The sequence below is a fragment of the Alexandromys fortis genome, unplaced genomic scaffold, assembly GCF_014885135.2.
Source record: "Alexandromys fortis isolate MF-2015 unplaced genomic scaffold, M_Fortis_MF-2015_v1.1 scaffold_91, whole genome shotgun sequence".
In the NCBI taxonomy this organism is placed as follows: domain Eukaryota; kingdom Metazoa; phylum Chordata; class Mammalia; order Rodentia; family Cricetidae; genus Alexandromys; species Alexandromys fortis.
Window position 1 is genome coordinate 445,818 of NW_026067968.1, and position 13,053 is coordinate 458,870.

A 13,053-nucleotide genomic window follows, 5' to 3' on the forward strand; every position below is an offset into this window, starting at 1 on the left:
TACCTAGGCTCCCAAAAAACCACTAGGTCCAGTAGAATCAAAAACCCGTTGCCATTGTTCTTGAGGTCTCAGTAGTCCTCCTTGTCCGCTATGTTCATGAAAATAATACCTTAATGCTGTCTCGTGTGGATTAATAAGTGGATGCTCTCCCAGGTGCACACTCCAGCAACTGCTCCCCCTCCACACATGCTCCTGGAGCCCAATATCTTTCCTCTTACAGACTCTTGGTGCCTTTTAAAAGGCATTAAGGTACTAATGCCCCAAGTGTGGGGATATAACATTTGGGCGAAGGCTTTTGTGGAAAAATCAAGTAAGAATAAAGACCCACTCTGACTGTGTCCTTACAATTAGGGGAAATTGGGACCCAGACTGGCACACAGAGAACATCATACGCAGAACAGAGTTCTGCTGCCACAATCTAAGAAGGTACCAGACGCCAGGAGGCCTGGACCAGATCCATCCCAGCAGCTTCTGGGACCTGGGACCTTGCCACACAGTGATTTCACATCTGGCTTCCAGGATGATGCAACAGATTCTGTCAGCTCAAACTCTCCTGTGTTCCTGGCACTGAGTTCCGTCAGCCTCAGCACTCAAACACGTCATGTGATCTGAACATTAAACTGGCGTTCCTAGGGCCCCAGTGGCTCTTAGGCCACTAGTCTATCGTGTAACCATCTGTAGATAGCATAAATATCAAGCCTGAAGCAAATGCATCTTTCTGGAACTAAAAGAAAGCCGGAGTGGAGAGGTGAGGCAGCAGGGTGAGACAGGAGCCTTCAGCTCAAAAATAAGAAACTTGCAGGCTTTTAAGCGCTATATGCCAATGTTGGCTTATGTTTCTGAACAGGTTCCTGGACTACTAGCTGGGGACCATGAGGTCACATCCTAAGAAACAAGTGTATAACCATGGATGATGCTTGCTTGTGTGATGGGGAAGGAGAAAGCCAGAAAGTCTGGGAGAAAATAGAACACTTAGATAGGAACCCCTGGAAGTCAGTGAAAGCCCAGCTGGGGCTGGCTGTTTCCAGGGGACAGCAGGATGGGGGCACTGAGCTGCGCAACTCCCCTTAGCAGTGCCTAAGAGACGTCAAAATGATAGATCATAGTGCTTAGTCTAGTAGGGACAGAGAAAGGGCAATGAGGGACACAGGCAGGTAGAGAAAGTGGAGGTTTGAATAGGAATGGTCCCCATAGACTTGGGTGTGAATGCTTTGCCTATAGGGAGTGGCACTATTGGGAAGTGTAGCTTTGCTGGAGGAGGTATGGGCATTTTGGAGTAGGTAGTGTGTCACTGTGGGGGTGGGTTTTGAGGTCTTCTATGCTCAGGCTACACCCAGTGTGGTACGCAGGCTCCTTCTGTTGTGTGTGCCTGTGGATTCAGACACAGAACTCTCACCTCCTTCTCCAGCACCATGTCTGCCGGTACGCATGCTGCCATGCTTCTCCCCACGATGGACTAACCCTCTGAAACTGTAAGCCGGTCCCAATTAAATGTTTTCTTTTATGAGAGTGGCCGTGGTCATGGTGTCTCTTCACAGAAGTAGAGGCCCTAAATAAGACAAGATAGGAGTTCTTGCCCCAGCAAGGGTGGGGACAGAGGCCCTGGGAGCAGGTGAGTAGGCTGTATGCAAAGCACCGAGCCAGTGGCCGTCACAGCAAAAGTGCCAGTGGGCTGAAATCAGCAGACCTGCCACATCTGAGTCTCCTCCTGCTCCCCAAACTCCGTCAGAATGTTGCTCAGTAGCTTGCCTTGAGAGCCCGATGCCCTGAGTTCCACCCTTGAGAGCCCATGAAAGGAGAGAACTGACTTCTGAAAATAATAAAGAAATAAAATTCATGTAAGTAAATATCTTAGGGTTTCTATCGCTGTGATGAAATACCACGACCAAGGCAACTTGGGAAGAAAAGTGTTTATTTCCACTTCCACTTCCACTACACCCACGGAGGGAAGTCAGGACAGGAACTCAAACAGGACAGGAACCTGGAGGAAGAAGCTGATACAGAGGTCATGGAGGAGTGCTGCTTACTGGCTTGTTCCTCACGGCTTACTAAGCCTGCTTCTTTATAGAACCCAGGACCATCAGCCCAGGGATGGCCACACCCACAATGGGCTGGACACTCCCCCACCAATCACTAATAATTGCCCTACAGGCTTGTCTACAGCCCAGGTCTTAGGAAGGTGTTTTCTCAATTGAGGTCCCCTCCTATCAGATGACTTTAGTTTGTGTCAGGTTGACATAACACAGTCCAGCACAATTGACCCTTGTCAATTTGACACACGAACACATCACCATTAAGCCAGAACCTCTCCTTTCTCATTCATCCCTAAGATCTCATGTTAAAAACATAAAAAAAAAACTTTAAAAGTCCCACAGTTTTCATAAATTCAAACACATTAAAAGTTCAGTTCTTACCAGGTGTTGGTGGTACACACCTTTAATCCCAGCACTCAGAAGGCAGAAGCAAGAAGATCTCTGAGTTCAGGGCCTGTCTGGTCTATAGAGTAAGTTCCAGGACAGCCAGGGCTACACAGAGAAACCCTGTCTTAACCCTGCCCCCAAAAAAGTTCAGTCCTTTTTAAATATCCAGTTTCTTTAAAAATTCAAAATCTCTGCCCTGCAGTGGTGGTGAATGCCTTAAATCCTAGCACTCATGGAGGCAGAGGCAGGTGAATCTCAGTGAGATCAAGGCCAACCTGGTCTACAGAGCGAGTTCCAGGACAGCTAGGACTGTTACACAGAGAAACTCTGTCTTGACAAACTGGAAAAAAATGAAAAGAAAAGAAAGAAATTTAAATGTCTCTCTGTTTTTTTTTTTCAGTTTCAAAATCTGTCAACTGTGGGCTCAGAAAAAAATCAAAATTAAATTAATTTCCTACTTCAAGAGGAAAGAACCAGGGCCCAGCTATAATCAAAGCAAAGCAAAACCAAACCTCAAAAGTATAAATGATGCAGCATCCAATGTCGGACTCACTCACGATCTCCTGCGCTCCTCTGAAGGGCTTGGGTGACTTCTCTGACTCTGCCCTCTGCAGCACACGCAGCTTGGCTTCCAGGCTTAGCAGCCTCCACCTCTCTGTTCTGGGTGGTCTTCCCATGGTGCTGGCATCTCCAAATGCTGGGTTCTTCTGCTGCAATAGCTGCACTTTCACCAATAGCCTCTCCTAGGCTCTCTTCCTGGTGCCAAGTCTCACCTTTCCTGCATGACCCCTTAAGGCCTGGACCTTTAACTGCCACTGATGCTGCACCTTTACCAAATGGCCCCTCCTGGCCTCTCACAGTGCCAAGCCTCGCTGCTCTCCATGACCCCTTTATGCCTTCAAAGCCAATACCACCTGGGTGACTCTTACACGTTACCAAGCTCAGCTGCCAGCACAAGGTACAACCTTGGCCACCTCTGGAACACAGATTCTGTGTGCTGACTCTCAGGAAACACTTCCCAGAAGATTCCATCTCTGTTGCTGGTCTCTTCTTCATCACCGCTAATTTCTCTGCTCCAGCCGACCAGCATCAACTGTCCCAGCAAAGCAAAGGCTTCACTTTAGTGGCTCTGTATCCTGTTAATCACAGCTGATCCCTCAAACCCAGCTAACCAGAACTACAGATTCTTCACACAAAAGGCCTGGTGGAGTCTTTGCTTCCCTCTGAAACTCCACAAGCCAGGCCTCCATTGTCTGCCCTGCTTTCAACATTCCTGTCTTTCAAGCTCCCACAGAACAGCCCACTGAGCTCTCAACACTCAAGGACTTTTCTAACCCAAAGTTCCGAAGTCCTTCCACAGTCCTCCCCCAAACAACATGGTTAGGTCTGTCATAGCAATATCCCACTATCCTGGTACCAACTGGTACCAATAGGGCTTCTATGACTGTGATAAAACACTATAACCCAAAAGCAAGTTGGGGAGGAAAGGGTTTACTTGGCTTATACTTCTGTATTGCTGTTCATCATCGAAGGAAGTCAGGGCAGAAACCTGGAGGCAGGGGCTGATGCGGAGACCATGCAGGGGTGCTGCTTACTGGCTTGCTCCTCATGGTTTGCTCAGCTTGCTTTATTATAGAACCCAGGGCCACCAGTCCAGTGATGGTACCACCCACAATGAGCTTTGCTCTTCCCTATCAAACCTTAATTAAGAAATTACTGACAAATCAAAACAACTCTGGGATTCCATCTTACACCTTAAGAATGGTCAAGATCAAAAACATGGACGACAACTTATGCTGGAGAGGTTGTGGGATAAAAGGAACACTTCTGCATTGATGGTGGGAATGCAAGTTGGTACAGCCCCCTTTGGATGTCAGTATGGCAATTTCTCAGAAAATTAGGAAACAACCTTCCTCAAGACCCAGTAATATCACTTTTGGGTATATAGCCAAAGGATATTCAATCATGCTACAAGGACATGTGCTCAACTATGTTCATAGCAGCTTTGTTTGTCATAGCAAGAATCTGGAAACAACCTGAATGCCCCTCAACTGAAGAATGGATAAGGAAAATATGGTACATTTACATAATGGAGTACTACACAGCAGAAAAAATAACAACATCTTAAATTTTGCAGGAAAATGGATGGAGCTAGAAAACATTATATTGAGTGAGGTAACCCAGACCCAGAAAGACAATTATCACATGTACTCACTCATAGGTGTTTTTTAAACATAAATCAAAGAAAGCCAGCCTACAAACCACAATCCCAGAGAACTTAGACAACAATGAGGACTCTAAAAGAGACATACATAGATCTAATATACACGGGAAGTAGAAAAAGACAAGATTTCCTGAGTAAATTGGGAGCATGGGGACCTTGGTTGAAGGGGAGAGGGGAGAGACAGGGAGAGGAGCAGAGAAAAATGTGGAGCTCAATAAAAATCAATTAAAAAAGAAGAAAAGAAAATGCTTACAAGAATAAAATGCTGCACCCACTACAGAAAAAAAAGGGGGCATTTATGCACATGAACAATAAACAGAATTCTTACTCATTAAAAATGTCATGATCTGGACCAGCAAGATGGCTCAACAGAGTAAGGCACTAGCTGCCAAGCCTTGCAACCTAAGTTCAAGTCCCAGAACCCATGTGGGAGAAGAGAACTAACTTCCACAAGTTCTCTGATCTCCACATGAGGTCATTGCATGCTTGCACACCCTTAAATAAATAAGATGTAATAAAAAGTTTAATGTCATAATCAAGTCCAGAGGGGAATCTTTTCAAAGTACAGATCTATCTGATAAAGGACCTGCAACTCTCGGGAAAAACTTTCTGAACTCATCCATATGGAAACAAGCAGCCCAATTAAAAAGAGGAAAATTATTTAAACAGACATCACAGACACACACACTCATACATACACTCACATATACACACTCACACCCTTAAACACATACTCACATATACACACATTCATGTACACACACATACACACACTGACATATACACACTCATACATACACATACACTTATAAACACTCACATATACAGATATGCACACACACACACACACCTTCAAAAGTCCACCCCACTCCCAAAGGTCTCCTAAAACAGTACCAGCAGCCAGGGTCCATGAGGAATGACACCCAAGATTGCCCTATGGCTTCTACTACATGCACACACACACACATACACACACACACACACACACACACACTAATAATTTTAAGAAGCATAGAGTTCCTATGTCGGGTGCAGGAGTTGTGGCCATGAATGATCCGAGCTTGGGGTGTCTACAAGGTGGTCAGACCCCTTTCTTGTTGGTCTCTTTCACTTCTCTGCATGTTTTCTGAACTCAGATTTTGCATCTGACAAGTCTTGAAGGCTGGTAATGTTCTCCCAGCTTCTATCACACTTGGGTACACACAGGTGACCAGGATTCCCCAATTGGGAGGGAGCCAAAGCCATTAAGAGAGATGGACACCCCAGGAGCCCTCCTCAGATGGTGGCATCAAGTGGATCCTGATTTCATGCTTTGGGGACAGCATGGCACCCAGTGCCACCCTTGGGCTCCTCAGCACACGAGGAAACAGGCATACCTGCACGGGAGTAGATCTAAGGAGGTTCTAGAGTAATGTTCCCGGCAGCATGGGCTCCAGTCCAGGCTTCTAGGAAGCCCCTCTGGTCACTCAACTTCACCCTTGGCCGTGAGCGCTGGACCACTGCGGAAACCCCAGAGACACGGTGCTGCCTCCCAGCATTCTGTAAGCACCTAATGGAAGAGACCCGCTGGTGACTCACTCAGAACACTTCCCCTTCACCAGGCTCCATGTGACGTCATCCCCTCTTCCATTCTATTGCTCAGAATGTCAATAAACCCCAGAATGAAAAAGCGACCTCCCGGGGGAAGGAGGAGGAGGTCACCTTCTCTTTTTCTGAGTCATTTCAGGTCTGGGAAGAGTGCCTAGCCTGGAGCCCGGAAGTGCCTGTTACCACCCACCCGTCTAGGCTACTTGGGGGACCCTGGCTATTTCTGGCATCAAAGAGCCTTGGGTCAGTTCCCACCTCAGCCCTCTAGGTTTTTGACCGGACCTTTAAGAAGGTAGTATCTATTTATGAGGCAGGATCAACAGGAAGTGCTTGCTCAGTGTTACCCTGAAGTGGGACCCCAGAGCACCCCTCCCCCATCCTCCCAGCACTACCACTTCCCTGACCCAGCCAGGAGGACAGGATGGGTGACCTTCAGTGGTCTCTCCTCTTGTTCATCAGGATTTCCATCTCTGAGGTGCCCTCCTCTCTCAGGGGCTCTCTCAGACCCCTGCTATGCCACACATGACTGTAATGTGAGGCTCCATGCTTCCTCACCCCCTTTATTGATTATCTCCACCCCCCCCCCCCAAGAAACCTTTCTAGAGGCCCTGGCTCTGGAGGTCGGGACTTCTTGGTTATCTTAGCACCCACGGACTTTGGGTGGCCCCATCCTTCTGTACCTTGAAACCAGCAACCTTAGTGCCACTCCCGTCTTGAGGCTTCCAGAAGGAAGACACACAGGAATGGGAATTCCTCTCCTCCTTTTAAAGCCTGGAGTGCGAGTGGGGTTCACCTGCAGAGAGACATGTCCCTGTCTGTCTGTCTGTCTGTCATCTGTCGGATGGATGGATGGATGGATGGATGGATGGATGGATGGATGGATGGATAGATGGATGATGGATGGATGGATGGACTGAAGGATTGGTGGGTGGGAGTTTGGGGAACCCTGAAAGGTCTAAAGAAAGAACTCATGCACGGTGTCAGGCAGAAACTGGGTTCACCGCTGTCTGCAGCCATCTGAGTGACAGGTGAGTATGCACCTGAATGACCTACAGATGGGCAGGTCACAGGTGCACCCTGTCCTCATCCCCACAGAGGTACAAGTTCATGGCAAACGAGTGAACAAGCAGGCACCTGGTGCAGCGCACCAATCTACATGTTGGGCGTCTGTGTTGGACATGCCGAAGGGGCGACATCTCCCAAGCCAGGATGGTGTCCAGGCTCTGGAGGCTGCAGCGAAAGAGAAGAGAAATTGGTCTTGGCAGCCAAGACCAGAAGGAACTGCTCTCAACCGAGTCAGAAAGTGTCCATGTGCTGTGGGCAGTCAGGCCTAGAGACTGAGGCAGGGGACACCAGCACCGGAGGCTCAGGTCATATGCTCAGTGCTGTGAAACCACAGGAAGATGGTTGGCCATCTTGAAAACCCCTCTGGACTTGAAGTAGAGTAGTGTTTGCTACCAGGCCAGGAGGAGTTCACTACATGGGGGACATAAAAGCTCCAACCTAGAGCGACTAAGTGTTGTATTTGGAGCAAGCCTGACAGACCCAGAACTCTACATCTGTCAAAACCCATAGAACTGGACACCGCAAATCCTAACTGCCATATGTGTTTATTAGGAAAAAAAGAATATAAAAACAATCCCTTCAGAGACTGAGAATGTTGTTCATTTGGTAAAGAGCTCGGCTAGTATGCAGGGTTGGATTTCCAGCCCTGCATGAACTGGCTGTGGTGGTGCACACCTATTAGCCCACCACTCAGGAGGATTACAAGTTCAAGGTTTTTCTTGGCCACACATTGGATTCAAGAACAGCCTAGGCTACATGAGAAGACCCTATCTCAGGGAAAAAGAAGAAGAAGAAGAAGAAGAAGAAGAAGAAGAAGAAGAAGAAGAAGAAGAAGAAGAAGAAGAAGAAGAAGAAGAAGAAGAAGAAGAAGAAGAAGAAGAGAAAAGAAGGAAGGAAGGAAAGAAGAAAGGAAGGAAGGAAGGAAGGAAGGAAGGAAGGAAGGAAGGAAGGAAGGAAGGAAGAGAGAAAAGAAAAACCACATCAGCAGCTATGTGGTAGGGAGTGGGAGGCAGAAGGGGCCATGGGAAACAAGCTAGGTCCACTAGAAGACCCCCGAGAAGAGTAACTGATCCTGGTCATTGGTGGCTGTGGAGACATGAGCTCGGGTTGTTGGCCACTGTGAGCAGTTGGTGGCTGTGGAGACATAAACTCAGGTTGTTGGCCACTGTGAGCAGTTGGTGGCTGTGGAGACATAAACTCAGGTTGTTGGCCACTGTGAGCAGTTGGTGGCTGTGGAGACATGAGCCCACGTTGTTGGCCACTGTGAGCCTCAGTTCCCACCTGAGAGCAGTTCCCATGGTGGCAATACCTGCAACCTGGCAGGACATTGCTGGACCAAATTGCTCCCCACTTAGAACTGGACAATGAGGGTGCATTGTCCAGGGCTGGGGCTGGGGGATGCCCGTGTGTGAGCTGCCCATCCAGGGACTGCTACAAACACACTCAGAAGGCAGCTGAAGGTGAAGTGGAGGAATCGCTCAGCCATGAAGGGCACCTGACTAACCAAGCCCCCCACCCCCAGCCTGTGGGCCCTCTGACCTCATCTCTCCAACAGAGGAATGCTATGTATCTAGATCTCTCCCAGGGAGGCCCAGGCCTTGAGTGGGGTGGGGGTGGAGGGCTAAATCAGGATCTACCAGGGAATGAGAGAAAGAGTGGAAGACCGGCAGCTCCAGGAAATCAGTCCCAGAATGCCCAGGAAAGTACAAGTGAGGACAGAGACCCATTCTCGGGGGCAGGCAGAGCCCTAGATCAGCTGGCCTGAGGTCCTGCTTCACCTCAACCACCAGTGAGCTGGGCAGCCTCAGGCAGATTACCCACCCTCTCTGGTCAGCAGTAAGGTGATTGCATCTATTGTGGGATCAGACCTCAGATAGCCACGAAGGTCTTCTTACCTAAAGATATTGATGGAGAGGAAAGACTGAGAGAAACCTCAACATCCCCTTGGTCAGGCATCCTTCCAGAATCAGCAGGCCATTTCCCTACCTGTGATTGACAGATAAAAGAAGCGTGTTGCTGGTGGGACCAAAATAATGGAGAACAGGTTGGCGGCTCCTCCCAAAGTTAAGCCTAGGCTGACCTATAACTCGGGAGCTGCCTGAGCATAGCACCAGAGAACTGAAGCTGGGCCGAGCAGTGCCTCCCAGGCAGACGGCTACCACAGTCAGAGCGAGCAGCTTCAGGGGGAAAGCGACCACACCATGGACATTATTTAGTCATGAAAAGGTTGGAACCCGATAGTTACTAAGATGAGGCTGGACTTCAAATCCAGCTTGTCGAGTAGCTTAGGCTAGGCATGTAGGTCCCCATGTTTGCATGGTTTCATACGTATGGGATGTGCAGAGCAGGTGATTCTGTAGAGACAGGAGCTTGCTGATGAGCAGAAGAGTGGGGTGACTGGCTAGTGAGCGCCGTGCCCCTCGGGGCTGGAGGAGTGTTGGGGAACGAGGCCTTTGCCAACACTGCGAATTTCGTTGAACCCGACCGAAAGCCTGCGCCTCAAAGGAGTGCTTTGCACTCCTGCCCAAAACGAGATGCAGTGGGGTTGGTGGCTGCCTTCTGGCTGCCTGGCAGCTCCTGATGGAGGTGTTCCTAGTCTCACTGCTCCCATTGGGGACTTGTGGTTCCAAGCCCACCAGGGGCTAAGGTTGGCCTTGGTGTAGTCTACCCCCAGCCGCCTGCCTGCTGCTTTGCTGGTGGCCTTCGATCAGCTCTCTTATCTAATCTCACAACCGGCAGAGCTGATTGTCGCACTCTGAAAGGACGGGGTCCTGGGGGGTCTGTGTATTAAATCACCAATGACAAGTGGCCAGAGGGCAGGAGGACCCTGACTCGTGACTAGTCCTGGTACCTGAGAGGACACAGACAGAGGTACAGCCCAGAGATGGCGGGGGTCATTGTGTAGGACCAGAAAGTGTTGGGAAGGGAGTGCAGGGGAGGGAACAGTGGATGCAGAGACCAAGAGGACCTGGGCAACGAAGGAGCCATCTGGTGAGCAGGCAGATGTGGATAATCTTAAAGGACTCCCGCTTGCTGTGCATCAACCATTATGACACTGCTCACTGGTGGTCGAGAAGATAAAGTCTGGATTTGGAATCGGGAGGGAAAATAGGCAGAAACAGTTCCTTCAGGCACCCACCCCTTCGCATCCTCAAACGCCCCAACCAATTACCCCTGCCTCCTCTGTTCTAGGCCTTTCGAGTCCTTAAAGAAGTCCCCAGAAGATCCCATCTAAGCTGTGCTCCACCACTATCTTGAGGGGTTCCTCTTCCTGAGCCTTGGCCTCAGATAAAGAGGATGGGGGAGGGAGAGGGGCTGGAGTGGCCTCTCGCCAAGATGGTCAGGCAGTTGGGTGGAGAGCCTGAGCATGAGAGAAAAGACGGCATGAGGATGCAGGTAGACCGGCTCCCTGGAATTCCCAAGCTCTGTCAGGCTTAGGAGCGATGCCGGGAACCAGCTCTGTATACCCCAGCGAAGTACTTCCCAGCTTGGAAAGGCCCCAGCCAGTGCACTGGCCTCAGGAAGTGAGTAACTGCCTCTCCCTGCCTCCTGGCAACTTAGCAAGCCAGACAGAGTTAGGAAGTGCAGCGGCTGGTGTTGAGGGAGCCTTCCAACAAGCCACTGATGGCTGCACCATCCTCAGAGGGACAAGCGAGCATCCTCCTCCCAGATTAGGAGGGGTGGACAGAGGACAGTCAGGCCTTCCAGCTGCACCTTTCCCAGTTTTCCCCCACACTGGGAATTGCCAGGACCTCACTTGTTTGAAGTTTATTCATTTACAATCATTCCATAAGTATAGGCAAGGAGCCTGGTGTGTCTCCTCAGACCTGTGGCAAGGGGCCCAGTAAATCTATTCAGTGCTGAAGCAAGGGGCCTGGGCAAGGAGCTCAGTGTATTTCCTAAGGGCTGTGGCAAGGGGCCCAGTGTGTCTACTCAGTCAGTGTACCCTAACCATGAGGTACAATAGCTTCAGGGGCAAGAATGGGTTTCTGTATACATCTCAGTTTTTACATATAGAACGGATAGATATCAGAACTTGGGTACACCTTCCAAGTTCTAGCAAAGAGCCCAATTTTCATCCCTTCTCCCTGATGTCATCCATCAGCTCATGAGGTATAACTTGTCTTCCTGGAGGATCCTTCTAGGTCTCAACTAGAAGTGGGGGGGGTACCTGACTCAGAGAGTTAAAAGTGAGTCTGAGGTTGGGGTGCTCCACCCCGACTCACGCTTCCCATCTATGCCAGGGCGCACTTTTAGACGTGGAAGGAAGACATTCCTCCTGTAACATCAATGGCCAGAGACCCCATTACAAGCCTCCCGCTCAGATGCCTCCCCTACTCTGGCTACCCACTTACACTAAGCACATCTGCGGGGAGAGAAGAGGAATCCACACTCCCGAATGCCTTTTTTTCCAGGGTAGAATCCAGTGCAGAGCCGATGGAATGTGCCAGGCTGAGAAGGGAAAAACAGGTGAACTTGGCCTCGTTGTCACCTGTCAGGGTGCCCTGCTCAAATTAGCATGATGGCTGGAGAGGGTTAGCACCATAGGGAAAACACAGCAAAGGGTCCTGGGGGTAGCTTGACGGGGTGATGGGACACTTGCCTAGCGTGCAGGAGGTCTTGGGATCAATCTCCAAGAAAGGAAGGAAGAGAAGAACAGGAAAGGGAGAGCTGGGTGGACAGCTCAGTGGCTTGGGGTACAGCACGCCCCAGACAAGATCCAGAGTTTGCGTCTCAACACAGCATCCCGTCACTAAGATCACAAACAGGAGAAACCCACCCTGTGCGATAGCATGTGTACCAAGATAAACATATGTCATGCATGTTGCATAAGAAACCAGTTATATATAACACACATATGCATATAGGTACACAGACTCAGACACACACACAGACACACAGACACACACCACATCAAATTCTTAACTACTCCAAGCAGTGCTCTTCCCAGGGTGTTTAGATTTTTATCTTATGCATGGAACTCAAACACTAGAGAACTACACACATTCTGATACTCTTAGGGTTTGTGTGTGCTCGCACATGTAGGCCAGGGGCCAACCTGAAGTGTTATTTTCTAAGCACTTTTTTTTTGGAGACAAGTTTTCTCACTGACCTGGAACTTGTCAGGTAGGTTAGGCTGGCTGATCCTGTGGAGCCCCAGGAACCTGCCTTTCTCCTTCTCCCCACTGCAGGGATTAAAACAGGCGCCAGCACAACACCTGTCTTTTTCGCATGCATTCTGGGTATTGAACACCAGTCCTTATGCTTGTAGACCGAGCACACTACCCGGGGAATGTCTCCCGGCCGCCGCTGTTACCAGGTTTTCTCAGCTGTACTTGAACTTGGAGACTGAGGAGTCAACTGAGGCTCAGGCTGCAGCTGGGTGATTGACATGTGCAAGATTTGAAGAGGTTAGGGAGCCTCTCTCAGTTTCCTCATCAGGCTCCTGTCATTGTTATGAAAGGACAGTGGGGTCACTTATCATGTGCTCAGAGACAGAATGGTCCAGAGACTGCCTAGTCCCATGAACAAAGGCCAAATCTGTATTCCATGATGTTCCAGCAGGGCTGGGTAGAAAATCCCTGTTTGAGTATCTGGACTTCAGCCCCGGAGAACCAGACAGAACAGGCAGTGTGAGACACGTGCCATCTATGGGAGTGCTGAGTGCCCTACAGGGTGACATCCAGACAACCCGTATTTCTGAAAGCTAAGAACCAAAGTCAGGACCAACTTGTGCATGTCACCACGGAGATGCTT

The 13,053-nt window shown here is 49.5% G+C and overlaps 1 long non-coding RNA gene across 1 annotated transcript; it reads right to left on the minus strand.

The window, feature by feature from the left end:
* Window positions 1-6,911: 6,911 nt before the first annotated feature.
* On the minus strand, window positions 6,912-9,245 carry LOC126509039 (uncharacterized). The gene is made up of 3 exons (XR_007594034.1): window positions 9,192-9,245; window positions 7,366-7,461; window positions 6,912-7,024 (listed from the first exon to the last, which is right to left on the minus strand). It is a non-coding gene; the product is annotated as an uncharacterized lncRNA (long non-coding RNA).
* Between the last annotated feature and the right edge of the window lie 3,808 nt (window positions 9,246-13,053).